Source organism: Xenopus laevis, chromosome 3S, assembly GCF_017654675.1.
Source record: "Xenopus laevis strain J_2021 chromosome 3S, Xenopus_laevis_v10.1, whole genome shotgun sequence".
Lineage (NCBI taxonomy): Eukaryota > Metazoa > Chordata > Amphibia > Anura > Pipidae > Xenopus > Xenopus laevis.
The window spans coordinates 94,710,967-94,728,468 of record NC_054376.1 but is presented as its reverse complement, the minus strand read 5'-3'; the positions used below and the strand labels follow the sequence as shown (position 1 = coordinate 94,728,468).

The following is a 17,502-nucleotide window of genomic DNA, read 5'->3' as shown; positions in this document are numbered from 1 at the left end:
TAAATGAGGCATGCCAGAGTGTAATAAAATGTAATCTCTCATCCATGTAACTCTTTCCCTACATTCTGATGCAGAGCTTGTCATTTAGAACACAATTTTCTCCCCTGCACTCAATATAATAGCTATACCATGGCTATAACCTATTCCTCTCTATAGATTTAAGCAAACTAAATGGATGTAAGATGCAAACTATTTCAAGAAACCTGTATTGAAATGGTGCTCATTTCAGAGTTTCACAAACACAAGCAGCAGTATCAAAAATGTCAGGGATGCATGAGGAGTGCGCCAGCCAAATATATAACCACTCCCAAAATTGACACCAACCTGCTTGCATATTCGCAGAGGCGGGGCAGCCAAAGTGAAGGGTTGAGGCCAAGAAAGAAGTGCAACCATATCCTCCTGCTCTGGATTTATCCAATCAATTCTGAAAAAGAATGACATGCCCACTAAAAAGTAAACCTATATGTCCCTTGAGCCTTGCTTAAGGGTCAGTTTTTCATGTTTATTTACCTGCAATGCAGTTTTTTTTTGTTGAATTTCATCTTAATTGTAGCCATAAGGGTTAGTTACATTTTCACTGATTGCACCTGGGAACAAGGTGAATGCAAGTACACAATATACCTATTGTTGCTTCCCGCTGTGGGAATGAAAGACCAACCTCCACCTTTGAGGTGTATGAAGCTCAAGGGTACCTCAACTTTAGGTACCTTTAATGAATGGTGTTGACTGGTGCAATGACTTTGTGTGAATTGCACTTGCTCTTGTGGTGTAAATGAGCTGCATTGTGTTTCAGGCTGGCACATGCTTCTTCTTAGCATAAGATAGCATTAATCTCCTTTTTATTTAACAGCGGTTCCTGTCCCATCCCCTACTATTTAATAGTTTCTGCCAGACAAAGTCACTGTTGCACCACCACAATATATCATACATATGTTTACAGATTAAACAACTTGCTGTACTGGGCCATAGCAGAGCAGTCAATGCTTATGGGTAGCTCAACTGTGAAATATGGCAATGCTATATAGTAATATCAGATCTACCTGCATGCTGCTGATGTCTGTCTGTGCTACAACAGCACTAGGTCATATTCTTGTGGAAGGGGCAGAGGTTTAGTGTCAAAGGGTTGCTGTGCCTGAACCTTCCTATAATTGCTGTTTTACTGGTTTATTACAAAGAATGTAATATTCTGGTTAGTTTTTTAAGCTGTTCTTTTAATGTCACGCAATTGTGTCACGACTGATACAAAATTGGAACTCTATTACTCAATCACCTGTCACTCATTTTACTTAAAAACATACAGACTGACAAATCTACAATTTAGTCTGTTTTTATCAAACATTATAGCTTTTTTTCAAGGGGAAAAACGCAAATAATTTTCAGGGTTTCTTCTGTGTTTTCCATTTCCATTCTTTGTGCGTTTACTATATTGACAATACTTTCTTTTACATCAAAATAACAATGGGGGTATTTTTTTGCATTTTTGTGAATGTGAAAAGAAAATTCTACTTGCATGGAACAGATAGTTTGTAGTTGAAATAGAGTTGGAGGGAAAAAACTTGACTGTAATAAACCTGCCCCATGTCTAAAAACTTATGAAAAACTGGCAGCTGAAGGACTGTGGTATATTCAACTATCTTTGCTGTGTTCCTTTAGAAACTGGATCTCCTATTAGAGTCACGTGTTTGGCTTGGGAAATTCCTTAAAGTCCCCAGCAGGGCAAGCAGGAAAGCCTGTTCCAGGATACAATGGTAAGCAAGCGGTAAAGCAAAAAGGAGAAGCTCATTTGCATGGCATGCACATTTTTTTGTTATGTAATTTTCAAACAAATGTACTGATTAATTTGAATCTGCATTCACAAATAAGTGCACATTGCTTTTACATTCTGAATTGAATATATATGTATTTAATAAAAAGAGTCTGTGACTATTCATTCCTTTCTGTACACTGTAACACACTGCAACACCAATTTCATTTTGCTTTCATTGGGATTGGGTCACTTCAAAACAAATGATTCTTTTAAACCATCTAAATTGAATGATTTCCATGAACAGTTAGTAAACAAAATGAAAATGAAAATGTAGAAAGGCTGAATCTAGAGGTCTCAGGATTTTAGCACTACCACTTCTTGCACCTTGAACTGAATCCAATGAACATGGCCCTACAAGAACAGGGCTCCATAGCACCATGTGCCCACTGGTGCTCCCTAATTTATGAAGATGGTTAGGGGGCAGGATAGGGGAGGCCTACCTGCCTCCCCCAGCTTGGCAGAGGTCCTTGCACCAGTGGGTACTCGATGAAAAGAAGGGTGCAAAAGCAGGTTGCAATTGTTTATTTTACTTGAAACCCTGCTTCATTTTTTCTTATGGATCGTTCAGGTATAGCGACCATGATATAACTGATTGAGGTTACTTATATTTTGTAACCGACATATTGAAGAGGGGTTAAATAGGCATTCATGAACCACTTGTTTAACAAGCTCAATCAAATTGGTCATAACGATTTATGTCTGTCATTTAATAACATGATGACAGAGGGTATCCAAATGCATGGTCTTATGAACTTGCCATTCTACAGTTGCAAGAAGAGTGCATGTGGGTGCTTGGGCATCTGGAGCCCTGTTCCTAAAAGCCTTCCTATGGCAGTATAGGACCCCCTTGTGCTTTAGTGTGCTGTGCTCTGCAACTTGCATTGTCTAGATTAATAAATAGCGATGGGAGAATATATTCAGCAGGCATGGAGTTGCATTGAATTTCCGCGTTTTGCCACCCGCAAATGTTTTCGCAAAAATTTGGCGGGGAAAAATTATTCATACACCCATTGACTAATGCGTTTGGACAAAATAGTTGTGCATATAAAAATTGGCGCTTGCGTCAAAATAATTTGTGACACCCATTGACTTCAATGCGTTTCACAAATTTTTCGGCAAAGCGAAACGGGACAGATTGGCCCATCACTATTAATAAATTCACTCTGTCTTTAAAATGCCTAAAATGTTCTACTTTGTGCCTTTTCTTTTTTTATTCCATTGTTTCTCTGCTAAAAGGAGTGTTGAGTTGAAACAGAATCGTTCTGTCTTTAACAGCTTTGAAGTTATTTCCCCGCAGAGCTGCAAAGAGATAATCCCAGATCTGTTAATAACACATAGAAAATGTGAAAGTGAACTGTCCTATCAGGCCTCCAGAAATATAACACCAGCAATGTTATCTTGGGCATAAAAAGGGAGAATCCTTCTTTCCAGAGTTAATTAAAAAGAAGTGGATTTTAATGCGTGCTTAAAAAGAGTATATCATTTTTTTTAAACTATAGATGAAAGTCATGGAACTCAGTGTTTCAAATGTAAATTGCATTCAAAGGAAATTTAAGGGCGATCTGTAGTCAGGGAAACTGTAGCTGATCTTAGATCATCTATTTATTTCCCATTGGCTGTCACACTGCTCATAGACGGCACGCCTCCAGTCCTTCTAGCAATATGATCAGGCAACTTTCTTGTTTGCCCTCTGGCTGAGAAATAAAGGATTTTATTTTATATTTCAGACTATATAGTAGCAAAACCACTACTCATTTTTTCTCACTATAGAAATCCCTATAGGCCTAAGGTATAATTTCAGTAACTATACTTTATCCACAGTGGTATTACTTAGTACATGTTAGATCTGCCCTACAGTTCTCAGACATGGAAGTATGCTTGTTTTACTCTAACTTTACAATTGGTCAGTATAATGCCTCTCTTAGCTACAGTATACTGTACTAAGAAGAACAAAATTAAGCCATATTGCCAAAAAAACTGTTTGGTGGGGTTGAGCAAATGTTTTGTGAGCTCACAATTTCTGCCTCCTAGGGCCCACCAGAGAACTTTAAATAGGACTCACTGTCAAAATGTAGGTGTTCTTTCTCTGGTACTGTGGCAAGTAGATCCTGCTGGCTACTCATCTCAGATAGCTCTCCATCTCAGGGAAGGCCTTTATTATTAATGCGATAAATCAGGGTAAACTATTAAAGCAGCTCCACATTGGGGACTTACAGCACCATGCACAGATATCCAAACTTTGTTGTCTTTTCAATTAAACATAGTGTAAATAAAACAAGAACTTCTTTGTTCTTATACAGAAGAAGTAAGGGGTATTAGATGAATGTGCAATTTATTTTAAGGATATACAGAATATTTTTATTGGACAGTGAGAAGAGACCTGTAAATACTGTAAATAGGTTTATTTCAACTATTTTCCTTTGATAAAGATGCTTTATTAATGTTGCCAGGAGGTGGACTGAATACCATCGCTAGAAAACATTTCCCCTCTTTCCACCTAACTGCCAAATTCAAGGGGTTTATTCAGTGAAATCTCTCACTACGCTTACTGTTTTTTGATTTTAAACTTCAGTCAGAAGTTAGCTAGGCTGCACGGTAAATGTAAAGAGAATGTTGCTTATAAATGTCATAATTATAAAAACCAAAAGCCAATAAAAACAAAAAGGAGTGAAACCCATCTGAGCTTTCATTATTTGTTGCTGGATTGGGACACTGGGTGACCAGAGTATGTGTTACTTTACTATAGGCCTTGGCCCCCCCCCCCAGTGTATGCATACGATTTGAAGATGCACATGGGTGGGAGGAGGAGCGCACACATAGGCGCGCCGGAAAGTGCCAGTATGCTAGGCACATGCCTTTCTGCCTACCCTACTTCTGGCCCTGCTTTTCACAATTATTAAAAATCAATGCAATTGTTTTCAAGACCTGTTGTGATTCAATTGAATGGATTTGTGGAATCTTGTTAATTTGCATGTAAAATTTGCATTAAGTTGTGTACAGTCAAATATGAATATGGCATTTAAATAAAAATACACCAGAATAAATTATCTTGCAGTAGATAAAGCTTTTGTTGACTATGAGAGCCCTCTTGTGGTAACATTGCTATGATAAAGAAAGATTCTAGATTAGAATAATTTGCTACCAGGGATCAAGTTTTCTATCAGCTTTACATTACATTGCAGAATTTTTGTACATATAGAAATATATCATATTCTTATAAAAAATATAATATGTCTAACTATACTCAGCAGCACATAAAAAATGGAAAAGCAACAAAGAAATAGAAAAAAAAAAGACAAATGCATAGGTTGGGTAGTCTACATTAAGGCAGTGGTATAAATGTAGACATATATGTTCTCTCTAGAGTTGATGACGTTATCAATGTTGCTGGACACAGACTCTCAGCAGGAGCAATTGAAGAGGTTAATGAATTAGAACTGAACATTGAGCAGTAATTTACAAGTAATTTACAAAGGACAACAGGTCAGTGCTCCCAGCTGCTGCTTCATGCTGTTTGGTTTAGCCCCATACTTTATAGAAAAATGACATTGTATAAGAAATAAAGGCTTTCCTAATGGTTCCTTCAGGTGACTAAAATAAACATCCAACATAAGTTGTAGATTTCAAGCTTTTTATCCTTTGCATGTGTTGCTCTTCACAGTCTGTACTATTGTACAAGGCCATGGCAGACTGTGCTTTAGTGGGATTGGAAGATCCATTAAAAGGACATATTCTACTTGCTCTCTGTGTACTGAGAAATGATAAGATGAATACAGTTGACTGCTTTTTTCCCACTGGGAACATGCAATTCACTTGAAATTGTGGCATTAGTTAGAGAACATATCGGACCTGTTGCAGCTTTTCGGAATGTCATCATTGTAAAGCAATGGCCAAAAATCCTTTCTGGCAAGATACCTCGCTCCACTCTTTCTGCTCTTGTAAATTGCGAATCTTATAAGGTAATTTTCTTTCCTTATTTATTTACGGATTTAGTGGCTAAAGTTATTGTAATGGCAAGCAATCTGTTTTGAACTGGTCCACCGGAGAACTAGACCTCTAGCATCTCACAACAGTTATAAATAGTGATTAATGTTACAGACTTTATATCAGACTAGGATAGACATAAGAAGCTACTGATAAGTTTCACATTTGCTTTTTTTGCAATACTCCAATTATTGCCATGTTACTTTACATTCTGCCCTGCAGTTCACTCTTTATAATCCATGTCTTACACAGTGAACTGTAATATGAAAGAGGCAGGGGGCTTTCTGCCCTCTGTTATCAAGTCATGGTGTCAATAGGGGCTTAAACAGACTACAAAACTCTCTCAAGCATATTATCAAGGGTTAAAGACTGATAGAAGTTGCTGTTCAACAACCATGATACTCTTATTTTATGATGTATATAGTAAAATAACAGTATGTATTCTCGGTTTATAATGGTGCACTCTTTTAGTTTGTTTGTGGTGCCTTCTTTGCAGAGCTGGGGAAGCAAAAACGTTGGTTTTAAAGAATGTATTTGTCCCCTTTAATCCCAAAGCACCCCATTATAATTTATTATACATTAACTTAATCTAATATTCTGCTCTGATTTGAAATTAGAAATACCTTAGACCACCAGCATATCTTTCGATACCTTAAATTCATTTGCTGCATCAAATAATGTATCTTATTACATAACTTGCAAGGCTTATATGTAAGTATTTCGACTTTTACCCCTCCCCACACAATTATAATGTTTATCCTTTTATTGTTACAGATTGGATCAACTATTGAAGACCCTGATGTATTCAAATCTGTTGAAGAGGCTGCAAAATCAATATGATTACATAATGCATGCTGACTTGTAGTAATCTCAACTCTGCATTCTGTAGGTTACACTGAACCTTCTAACATTAACTGAAATGGGGGGGGGGGCTTCAGGGTAAAACCATTGTGTACTGCCTTGTGCCAGTATTTCCCAGGCATTGCAGTAGCCACAGTGCACACATTAAAAAAATGGCTGTGAAATGTATGCCATGCATTTAAAATCCACAGAGAGTCATATTTGGAGCCAAAACTATTGGAAGCTTTTGCAGAGGTTAATATAATGTGTTTTTCTTGCCTCAGTTATGTCAGGGCTATTGAGAATTATGGCCTTATAACAACGGAAGGATATATACAGTACGTGCCTTTATGGTTGGGTTAAGAGTTTAACAATTATGCAACCTATTCATTCCACAATTACTTTTTTTAATATGGAAACATTGGCTATGTTAGTACAATGTAGACTCTGTAACTATTAGGGATGGGCAAATTTTTTTCATCTCAAAAATGACGCCCATAGACTTGTATGACAGCGCGCGTCAAAAAAACCCCAAAAAAACTTTAATGGGCGTCTGCGACATTTTGCTGGCGGCAAATTTTTGGCAAAGTGAAACTGGTCAAATTTGCCCAACCCTAGTAACTATGTCTAGTTTGGTCATGTCTAGCTGCTACTATGCTACTGAGCCTCTGTTGCTATAGTAATGTTGCTACGTAAAGTAATTTTTGATATCTGACGCACTAACTTCTGAGAACGCACTACCAAAGGATATACAGGACCTTAAAAATATGTTTTTATACTTGAATCATAATAATCCAGCAGAAACTCTTCAAGTCTCAAATGACTGCAAATGCCAACACAGAAAAACATTCACTTGGCAAAAAAAGCTCTACTGCACATAAAATACAATGTACTTCTTCTTTACTAGCCTAGATGAGTATTTTTGTTCTAATGTTTCTACTCCAGTCTAGGAATAATCTTTTAAGCTATCAGTAAAAACCTTCAGTATATGATATGAATTATATAGGTTCTCTGGTAGCAAACAGCTGTTATTTTTAGTTACCTGTAAGGATACAGGTACAGTGCTAACCTGCAGTGACTACAGTTAACTCTCTGTATAGTAAATAACTTTCCTTTCTTGCAATTTTTTCAATATTAATGATCACTTTTTTATTGAACAGAGATTTACAGTTTGTACACTGTGTTCAGAATCATTTGTAATGCTTGTCTGGTAACACTCCTAGAATACTATTGTAGTTTTAAAAAAAATGCAATTAACTCTGTTTTACAACATGTATGCCCATATCTTTTATTTCATTTGCTTGGGCACATTAGATATACATATCCATTTGTGATCAATCTTCATGCTATGGTAGTTGTACACAAAGATTTTGTGCAAGAGGACAAAAAAACGCTGTCTAACCCAGTGCTGAAAAAGTTTTGTGTAGTGTGTAAGAGTTGCAGAAAATGTGCCTTTAAAATATTTTGAAAAGCTTTTATAGTCAATGCTTTGTCCCGAATATAAGAAATGTTTCCCTTTTCCTTGAGTAGCTTGAACAAGTTTATTGGTCCTCAATGGCTTAAGGATGACAATGGGCTTGAGGGTACATCAGATTTAGACTGTTTCTTAAAATACTGTAAAAAGATGTTATAAATAATGAATTAAATGGATCATAAAAATATAATAGTAAGAGGAAAAAAGTTGAAGAAGGTGAAATGAGCATGACAGGCAACCCCTAATCTAACTTTGGTTTCTGTATAAGAAATGTCATTTTGCAAACAATATGGTTTACTAGGAGAGATTTACGTCCTGGTGCAAAGGTATTTTCAGGTGTTTTTGCTTGTAGGAAAGATTTCAAGTTGGTGATAAAGAATCCTCTCTCTCATCACCCCCCTTAATAATGAAAACAGCTGGTTGGGATAAAGAACCAACCAGAAGCTATAGTGCAAGTAAAACCCTATGCAGCTCAATGGGTTGGAAAAAAAATGAAATCCCTTTATTTCCGAAGGAGTATAAAAAGTATCTTGTAGGCAAAATGAAAGAATTAATCAGATTTTTCAGCCCATTGGTATTTGGTAAAATAGTATAAAAATAATGGAATTTCAGTAATTTTTTACAATGTTAAAAAAAATTTGATTACTATATCTACAAAGGTTTTGACAACCTTCTCACGGGAACTTCGACATTCATGGAAACTAGCAATGCATACCCATATAGTACTACCAGTGAAACTGAATGTAAATACCTGTTGTTACTGTGGACATTGGTAAATGTTAGATTATCCCAACTCAATTGTGCCTACAAACTTATCTCTGGGTAATGCTTCCAAAGCAAGGCTTGCCTACTTGCAGCATCGGGCTTGGCCTGGTTCTGCTGAAAACCATCTGCTTTCTTAAACATTTTTATATCGTACACTCATCAGAAGGTTTACATTGGGTTTGGGAAATAGTTCCCTGTAAACAAAGCTTCACTTGCTAACAAAAATGAAAATATGGGAATGGAATCATATTCCCAGGATTTTTCACTTGCGATTGTCGGTTCTGGCTAATAAGATGAACTGGATTACAAAATATCATTTTCCCTTGTCCTCTCCATGTCAGTACTCACCGGGACTAGCCCCTCCGTCAGAAGAACCCTCCCACAAACAATAAAGGTGTCACTTACACTCTCGACGGTGTCTTTTTGGTTCTTCTCCTTTGCTCCGCTCCTTTTCTAGGAGCTCGTTTTTCTTTTAGGGGGGGATTAGCTGGGACCTGCCCATAAGACGTCCCTGGAACCGGCCTTTTCCCTGGCGAGTCAGGGTTTTTCGCCCGCCGTCTGCCTCAAAAGTAAGAACTCGGCGTTCCCCTGCTTCCTGGGTTACCGGCCTGCTCATAAAGCGTCCGGCTCCCATGCGACCTGTGGCAGCCGCATCAGTTTTTGGAACGCAGGCGGGGATGCGGAAGTTAGCGCTCGGCCACAATCGGAGGAGTTCGTCGGGGCGGTGACGTCATATCCGGAAATCCTTTTCTTCCGGGTTGCGGACAAGCAGCGCGCCTTGTTTGAATTGGCGTCCTGGGTCTGTGTCACGTCCGCTCTCGGCCACTGCTGTTCTCCTCTGGGTAGGCCTTAGTTTAGCGGACTCCAGGAGGGTACCTGTAATTATTGGGGCTGACTCAAGGGAAAGATTCCTACCTAACAGCTACCGTATTTTTTTCTTTTTACTGCAGGTCCCTTCCTGGCTGGGTCCAAGCCGCATCCCCCAGAAGTCTAGCCCCCCCCCCTGCTGAGGTAGAAAAAAAAAAAAAAAAAAGATAAATCAAGCCCACGCAAGCACTACATCTGTGTAGGACCTGGGCAGGTGGGGATATTAATAACTATATGCCTCTCTGTTTTCTCCTAGCACCATGAAACCGGCCGCTAGGCGAAAGGAATCCCCCAGCCCTACGGAGGCCTCAAGCAGTCAATGCCTGGGATGCTCTGAACCAGCGCTAATGGGCAAAAGACTATGCCAGCTCTGTCTCACAGAAGCAGCAGGCACATCGATCCCGCCATCAGATATACGGGCCTGGATCAAACAAGCTGTAGCCCAGGAATTGTCAGGTGCCTCAGCTGTCACTACCCGAGCTTCCAAAGAGGCTCATCCACCAGAAGAGGATGCCTGTGGAGACCTATTGCTTGATTCTTCCTCAGAGGAAGATTCGGAAGAGGAACATTCTTCCTTTGACTTTAATCTGATTTCCCCATTGATTAGGGCCATGAGACTGGCCTTAAATCTCCAGGAAAAAGAGGCATCTACTGCCCAGTTCTTACCCTCAGCAAGGAAGAAGGGGCAAGTTTTTCCTCTACACCAAGAGGTGGCAGATCTGATAAAATCAGAATGGGAGGTCTTGTCCAAAAGAAGTCCAACTCAACAGCGATTTACCAAGTTATATCCCTTCAATGAAGAAGATATCAAGGACTTCTGTTCCGTCCCGGTTGTGGATGCCCCAGTACTAAACCTTTCCAGGAATACGCTCTTACCCATTGATTATCAAGCATCACTGCGCGACCCCATGGATAAGAGACTTGAGACAGACCTGAAAAGAGCCTATCTTAATGCAGGAGAGTCTCTCAAGCCAGCGGTGGCTAGTCTTGCTGTAGCTAAAGCCATGGAGACTTGGCTAGCCAATATAGAGTCTGCTATCAAAGAAGTCCAGGACAGAAACGACATTCTAGAGGGCCTTACGGAACTAAAGTTGGGTTCTTCCTTCCTGATAAACACGTCTGTGGATCAGGTTAGATTAGCCTCAAGATCATTAGCCCTCTCTGTCTCAGCGAGAAGGGCTCTGTGGCTCAGATCATGGGAGGCGGACACTACTTCTAAAATTGCCCTTTGCACCCTCCCCTTCCAGGGGCAGGCATTGTTTGGAAAGAAAATGGAAGATCTAATTTCCAAGGCTTCTGGAGGAAAGAGCCAGCTGCTTCCCCAAAGGAAAAGAAGAAGGTTTCCAGAGAAACAGTCCTCAAAGGGCAAGTTTCCTTCTAAGACTAGACAAACGTCTGGAGAATCATATTCCTTTCGGAATAAGACCTCTGATGACAAATCATCAAGTTGGCGCGGGGGGCCAGTCTGGATTGTTCAGGCGCTACAGAGGAAAATCCTCAGGCCCAGCCCGTCGCCCATTCTGAAGGTGGTGGTCCCCAGGGTCTCCAGTTGGGGGGAAGACTCCGCCACTTCTGGGATGCCTGGGATCAGTCCACAGACGATGCTTGGGTTCGCAGGGTGATCAAAGAGGGCTACAGTCTAGAGTTTGTCACCATCCTTCCGCGACCAGTCTTTCACCGTTCAGCTGTTCCAAGGAACCCAGAGAAAAGAAAGGCTCTTCTCCAGTGTCTCGATACCTTGACCCAGCAGAATGTCATCATTCTGGTCCCGAGAGAGGAAAAGAAGTCTGGGGTATACTCAGTCTTCTTCCTAGTCAAGAAGGCCTCGGGAGCTTGGCGCCCGTTCCTAGACCTGAAATCAGTAAACAAGACTTTACGGAAGCAGCATTTCCGAATGGAGTCCTTGGACTCAGTGAAGAAAGCCTTATGCCCAGGCGATTGGATGTGTTCCCTAGATATACGCGACGCGTATCATCATGTTCCGGTCACCATCCGGGATCAACAGTGTCTACGATTTGCAGTAGGAAAGGCTCACTTCCAATTTCAATGTCTTCCTTTTGGCCTCTCCACAGCCCCGAGGGTCTTCTCCAAGATACTGGTGGTACTGGTAGCCCTTCTAAGATGGCAGAAGATCCGAATCTTCCATTACCTGGACGATCTAATCCTCCTTGCAGGCTCCAGGAAACAACTAATAGATCACAGGGAACAGGTGATATCTTTTCTACAGGGGCATGGATGGTATCTGAACTGGCAAAAGAGTCAACTTCTCCCAACTCAGAGAATAGTGTACCTAGGAGCAATCATAGACTCCTGCAGGGGTACCATCAGTCTGTCCGAGGAAAGACAACGAACCTTAGCTCTAGAAGCAAGGGAACTAGGATTACTCCCCAGAGTCCCAGCGATCAGATTGGCGAAGATCTTGGGGATGATGACCTCATCCATAGGATTAGTCCCTTGGGCCCAGTGGAAGATGAGGGGAATTCAATTTCCTTTTCTTCATCAATGGGATGGGTTTTCCCAGGATCAGAGAATCATAATGTTACCTTCAATGTTGAAAGCTCTTTCCTGGTGGCAGGTCCCTCAACATTTGGCCAGGGGAGTCAAACTCTTCCTGAAACCATGGTCCATCCTGACCACAGATGCATCAGGCATAGGCTGGGGTGCAGAGTTAGAAAACCAAGTAGCTCAAGGCTCATGGCTAATTCCATCCTCAGACGTGCCCTCAAATGTGCTAGAGATCAGGGCGGTAATCGCAGCCTGTCGATTCTTCAGCGGTCAACTTCAGGGCCAAAGACTAATGGTTCGTTCCGACAACACGACCACAGTAGCCTATATCAGAAAGCAGGGGGGCACAAGAAGCATCTCACTGATGCAAGAAGTAGAGCCTCTCTTTCAAATTGCGGAAGAAACCTTGGAGGATCTCTCAGCAGTCTATATTCCAGGCAGAGAGAACCAAACAGCAGACTTCCTGAGCAGACACACGCTAGAAAGGCACGAATGGGAACTTCATTCCCGGATCTTCAGGATAATTGTCCAACGCTGGGGCCATCCCACAATAGATTTGATGGCTACTTCAAGGAACTCAAAATGCAAAAGGTTCTACTCAAGAGATCCAGAACACAAAGCACTAGCAGTAGACGCCTTCTGTCAGAAGTGGATCCATCCTTTGGCTTATATCTTTCCTCCTCTTCCTCTGATCGGGAAAGTGATTGAGAAGATCAGGGAGGACAGGGCGGAGGTCATATGCATAGCTCCGGCATGGCCGAGACGTCCCTGGTTTCCTCGTTTACTACAAATGACAGTGGATGCCCCATGGAAACTTCCATGTGCAGGACCTCTCCTAGTCCAAGGGACATTCATCCATCCAGACCCGGGTCCATTGGCCCTAACGGCTTGGCGACTGAGCGGCAGAATCTAGAGGCTCATGGTTTATCGGGAGAAGTCGTAAACACATTACTAAAATCCAGAAAGGATTCTACCAATAGCAGATATGGGAGAACCTGGGAATGTTTCAGGATGTGGAGAGAAACTAGAGGCATGCCTTCAGCAACCATTAAGGTTGGAGAATTGCTCGAGTTTTTGCAGTCAGGTCTGAGTAAGGGCTTGAGCGTAAGCACCCTGAGGACTCAGGTCTCAGCCTTATCTGCCTTCTCTGAGGTGCGCTGGTCCCAGCATCCTTTGGTAGTTCGCTTCTTCAAGGCAGCCGTTAGAATCTTGCCAGCAAAGAGACCTTCTTGCCCGCAATGGGACCTACCTTTTGTACTACAGATGCTGTCCAGACACCCCTTTCATCCTACAGAAGAAATGTCATTATGGTTCCTGACGTTAAAAGCTGTGTTCCTGGTGGCAATCACCTCGGCCAAGAGGGTAGGGGAACTACAGGCTCTTCTATACGACAACACCAGTCCAGTGTTTTTTCAGGATAGAGTAGTCCTGAGATTTGCGGCTTCATTCAAACCCAAGGTGGTATCTCCTTTCCATCTGAAAGACGAGTTATCTTTACCATCCTTTCCAGATGAGGAAGAAGACCAAGATCTTTGAGCATTAGACGTAGCAGTGGTGGTAAGATCCTATTGTGAGGCCACATCTCAGATACGAAATAGTGACCGTCTTTTTATTGTCCCTGCGGGAAAGAATAAGGGGAAAGCAGCCTCTTCCTACACGATCTCCAGTTGGATAAAGCTGGTCATTAAGAAAGCTTACTCATCTCAAACCACTCAGGACCAAGCAAGCGTTAGGGCTCACTCTATCAGGGGGCAAGCAGCTTCATGGGCGGCTGAAGCGGGGACTCCAATGGAGGTGATTTGCAGAGCGGCTTCATGGTCATCATCCAATACCTTTCTTTCACACTACAAGCTGGATGTCTCCTCATCCAGGAACGCTCAGTTTGGCGCCAGTGTTCTCAGATGTGCTTCTGGAAAGCAATAAATGTTTTTGCAGTTCAATGTTTGTGGTTATTTATCCCACCCTATGGATCCGGGGAGCTTGCTACATCCCGGTGAGTACTGACATGGAGAGGACAAGGGAAAAGGGAAAATTGCGTCATACTTACCGTGATTTTCCTTTCCTAGGCCTCTCCATGTCAGTACGGCCCTCCCAGACATTTAATTAAGGAGCTTGTTACTAGACACCGTCGAGAGTGTAAGTGACACCTTTATTGTTTGTGGGAGGGTTCTTCTGACGGAGCATGAGGGGAGGGGCTAGTCCCGGTGAGTACTGACATGGAGAGGCCTAGGAAAGGAAAATCACGGTAAGTATGACGCAATTTTCCCTTTTAACAGGTTCCAAAGATCCAATAAGATCTCTCATACATTTTTCAGTTTTGAATAGTCATCTATCATATTGGAAAGTTATAAGACTAGTAAATTATTGTCATTATTATAGCTTTGTAGTGATGGGCGAATTTATTCGCCAGGCTGGAATTCGCCACCAGCGAATAAATCCACGAAACGCCCGCAAAAATTCGCGGCAAAAATTCGCCGGCGTCAAATTTTTTTTCTCGAAAAAACGGGCGCCGGCTTCAAAAAACGGGCGCCGTTTCGCAAATGTTTCGCCGTTTCTCGAATTTCGCTCGTAATTCACGAATTTTCCGGCGAAACGGCGCAAATTCGCCCCTCACTATAGTTTTGCACTACATGTAATACTGCTGAGCCACATAGGAGAAATGCTGCTTATGGAAAAAATCAGTAAAACACCAAAAGAATATAATTCTATATGTGTGAAAAGAAGCTCTAATCCGAATGCTCCCTCTTGTGGCTACTGACGTTATAGTCTTGCACAAAAACTGTGCTACCCAAGACACAAAAAGATATTTAATTGTGTCCATAAACATGGGTTTTTATGATTAGTAAAATAGTGATGGCGGGAATGGGGCTTTTAAAGAAGCTACTCTTTTTTCTAACTCACTTAGAGGAATGTAGTTTCTGTACCTAATGTGGTTGTGTCCGTATCCAGTTCTGTGAGTTTAGAGAACAATACATTTACTGATCCGGCATTAGAGACTGTTGACCTCTAAAATACTCAGGCAGAATTGAATGTCAATATGCAGTGTACATGGCAAATGATAATAAGCAAATAAACAAGGTTTCATTTTGTTTTCCCTTTTATTCACAATGGAAGGAAAAAAAAACATGTCACCATAAACGTCCATCTTTCATTGGTTAAAAATGAGGATATGACAATAAAATAAAGCTTTATGAACGTGCAGTAGCTGAAAAAGAGAAACTTGAAGACAACTGTCAAGCTAAATTCAAACAGCAGGAGGTACTTATTTTATTCAACGTCTACTTTCGCAATTTCCAATCGCAACCATTAAAGAATAAGAGATAGTTGCTACTACAAATAAAGCCACAGCAGATTATATTCTACGTATACATATATATGTTGGTGCGTACATCTCTCTCTCTGTATATATTTGTTCATATATATGTATACATATAGCATATCTCAACCATTCAGTCTTAATTATTTTCCTATATACCAGACTTCTGGGAAGTCTTGACAAGGCCATCTTGGCTAAAAGCATAATGAGTGATTTCCTTTACCTAGATACCCTATGCAAAGGAATCTGTTGGTTTAAATAGTAAAAAGTGTCTGCCAGACTTTGGCGTCATAAGAGCAAAGAGAAATGAAAGAATAATTTTTCTTGGTCCACAGGTTACATAATAGAATGACTTTATTTCACAAAGATCATTTATTGGATTTGAGTGATTGCTATTGATGAATGTAAACAGTTCATTGATTATAGAGCCATCACAGTGCTTCTCTAAGGGGCACACTTACTAAGGGTCGAAGTGAATTTTCGAATTTAAAAACTTCGAATTTCGAACTAATTTTTGGGTACTTCGACCATCAAATAGAACCTGTAGCCAACATTTGGTTAAGTTTTTAGAAGTCAAAGTAAAATTGTTCGATCGCTTGATTAAATCATTCGAATGGTTGGTTTCGAAGGATTTCATCATACGATCAAACGATTTTACTTCGACTGAATACTTATGGCCAAATTCGATTAAAAAAAACTTTGACTTCGAATATCGAAGTTATGCAATTCGATGGTCGAATTTCGAAGTTTTTTACACTTCGAAATTCGACCCTTGATAAATCTGCCCCCAAGTGTGTCACATTGGTGTGTTCATTGACAGGTCCAATAGGGCTCTGTATTCATATCACACCCTAACTATCTGTCACCAGAGGCAGGTATGTAGCTGTAAGAGGTTCTTAGAAGAAACATGTTGAAGCATCAACTGTTCCTAAATGAACTAGTCTATTACAATCCAAAAACTATTGTATAAACAGTGATATGGAAAGGTACAAACATCACGCCGGTTTGTCAGGTCTTTCCACAGAGACTCAATGAACTTTGTTTTATTTATATATATTTTTTTAAAAAAAGAAATCATATTTATAACCATTTACACATCATAAAATAAATGACTTACACCCCATAAAATAAATACACATTAAATACATAAATATCTCTAATATTTTACAGTAAAACAGAACAGAAAATGGTTAGTTTCATCTCATTCAGCTGTGCACACTTGTATCAACACGAATGAAGCGAGGACCTCCTTGCAGTTTCAGATTCTTTGTTCTCTGTCTCTCCAATGAAGTATATGATAATGCAGTACATAAAAAGAACTTCACATTTTTAGATCAGTGCTTGTTCTGCCATTCAGGCGTTTTCCCGTGATAGGTGCCCTAGGTAGTGCACTTCAGGTAGATAGTTATTAGGATGAAACCTATGAAATATTAAGACAGGTGGCAAAACAGAGAATAATCCAATAAGAAGAGCAAAATTAGCATGTAAAATAAAATTAAAATGTGCATTGCAGCCTACCAGTATTTGCAGTGTAACAAGGTATTTAAATAGACTAAGGCCTATTAGTTACTAAGGGGGTGAAGATACCAAAAAACAGGTGCAAAGGACAGGGGTTTTTGCCCACAATACACCTTGTCACCCCTGAGCCGGAGTTCTTAGCCTGGCATGTCTGTATTTAGATAAATAGGCGGTATAGCAATTTATGTTTATCATCACCCCAATGATCTCCATAGAGTCCCAACCTCTAAAAACAAAACAGGCTGAATGTGTGAGTGAGAGTATAGGGGTAACACTAATGAGGAGAAGTAGCCCTTGACATTTGGGATGTAGGGTACATGTTGTAATTCTTCACATTTCTGAAACGGAAGAGCACTTTTGAACAGTTATATCTAGCTTCAAGACATTGTCTGTTCATCAGTCGGACTAATAAGGGGTTGTATTGAC

The 17,502-nt window shown here is 40.5% G+C and overlaps 1 protein-coding gene and 1 pseudogene across 5 annotated transcripts in view; one reads left to right on the top strand and one right to left on the bottom strand.

Moving 5' to 3' along the window:
• LOC108712379 overlaps positions 1-6,672 on the top strand; it is a 50,982-nt pseudogene extending 44,310 nt beyond the window's left edge.
• Positions 6,673-16,622: 9,950 nt separating this feature from the next.
• Positions 16,623-17,502, bottom strand: part of LOC108713186 (liprin-alpha-2) — a 197,713-nt gene continuing 196,833 nt past the window's right edge. For all 5 annotated transcript variants that reach the window (XM_018256032.2, XM_041588643.1, XM_041588644.1 and 2 more), the window contains one exon: positions 16,623-16,978. The gene's annotated coding sequence lies outside the window, so the exon portion shown is untranslated. The remainder of the gene's footprint in view (positions 16,979-17,502) is intronic.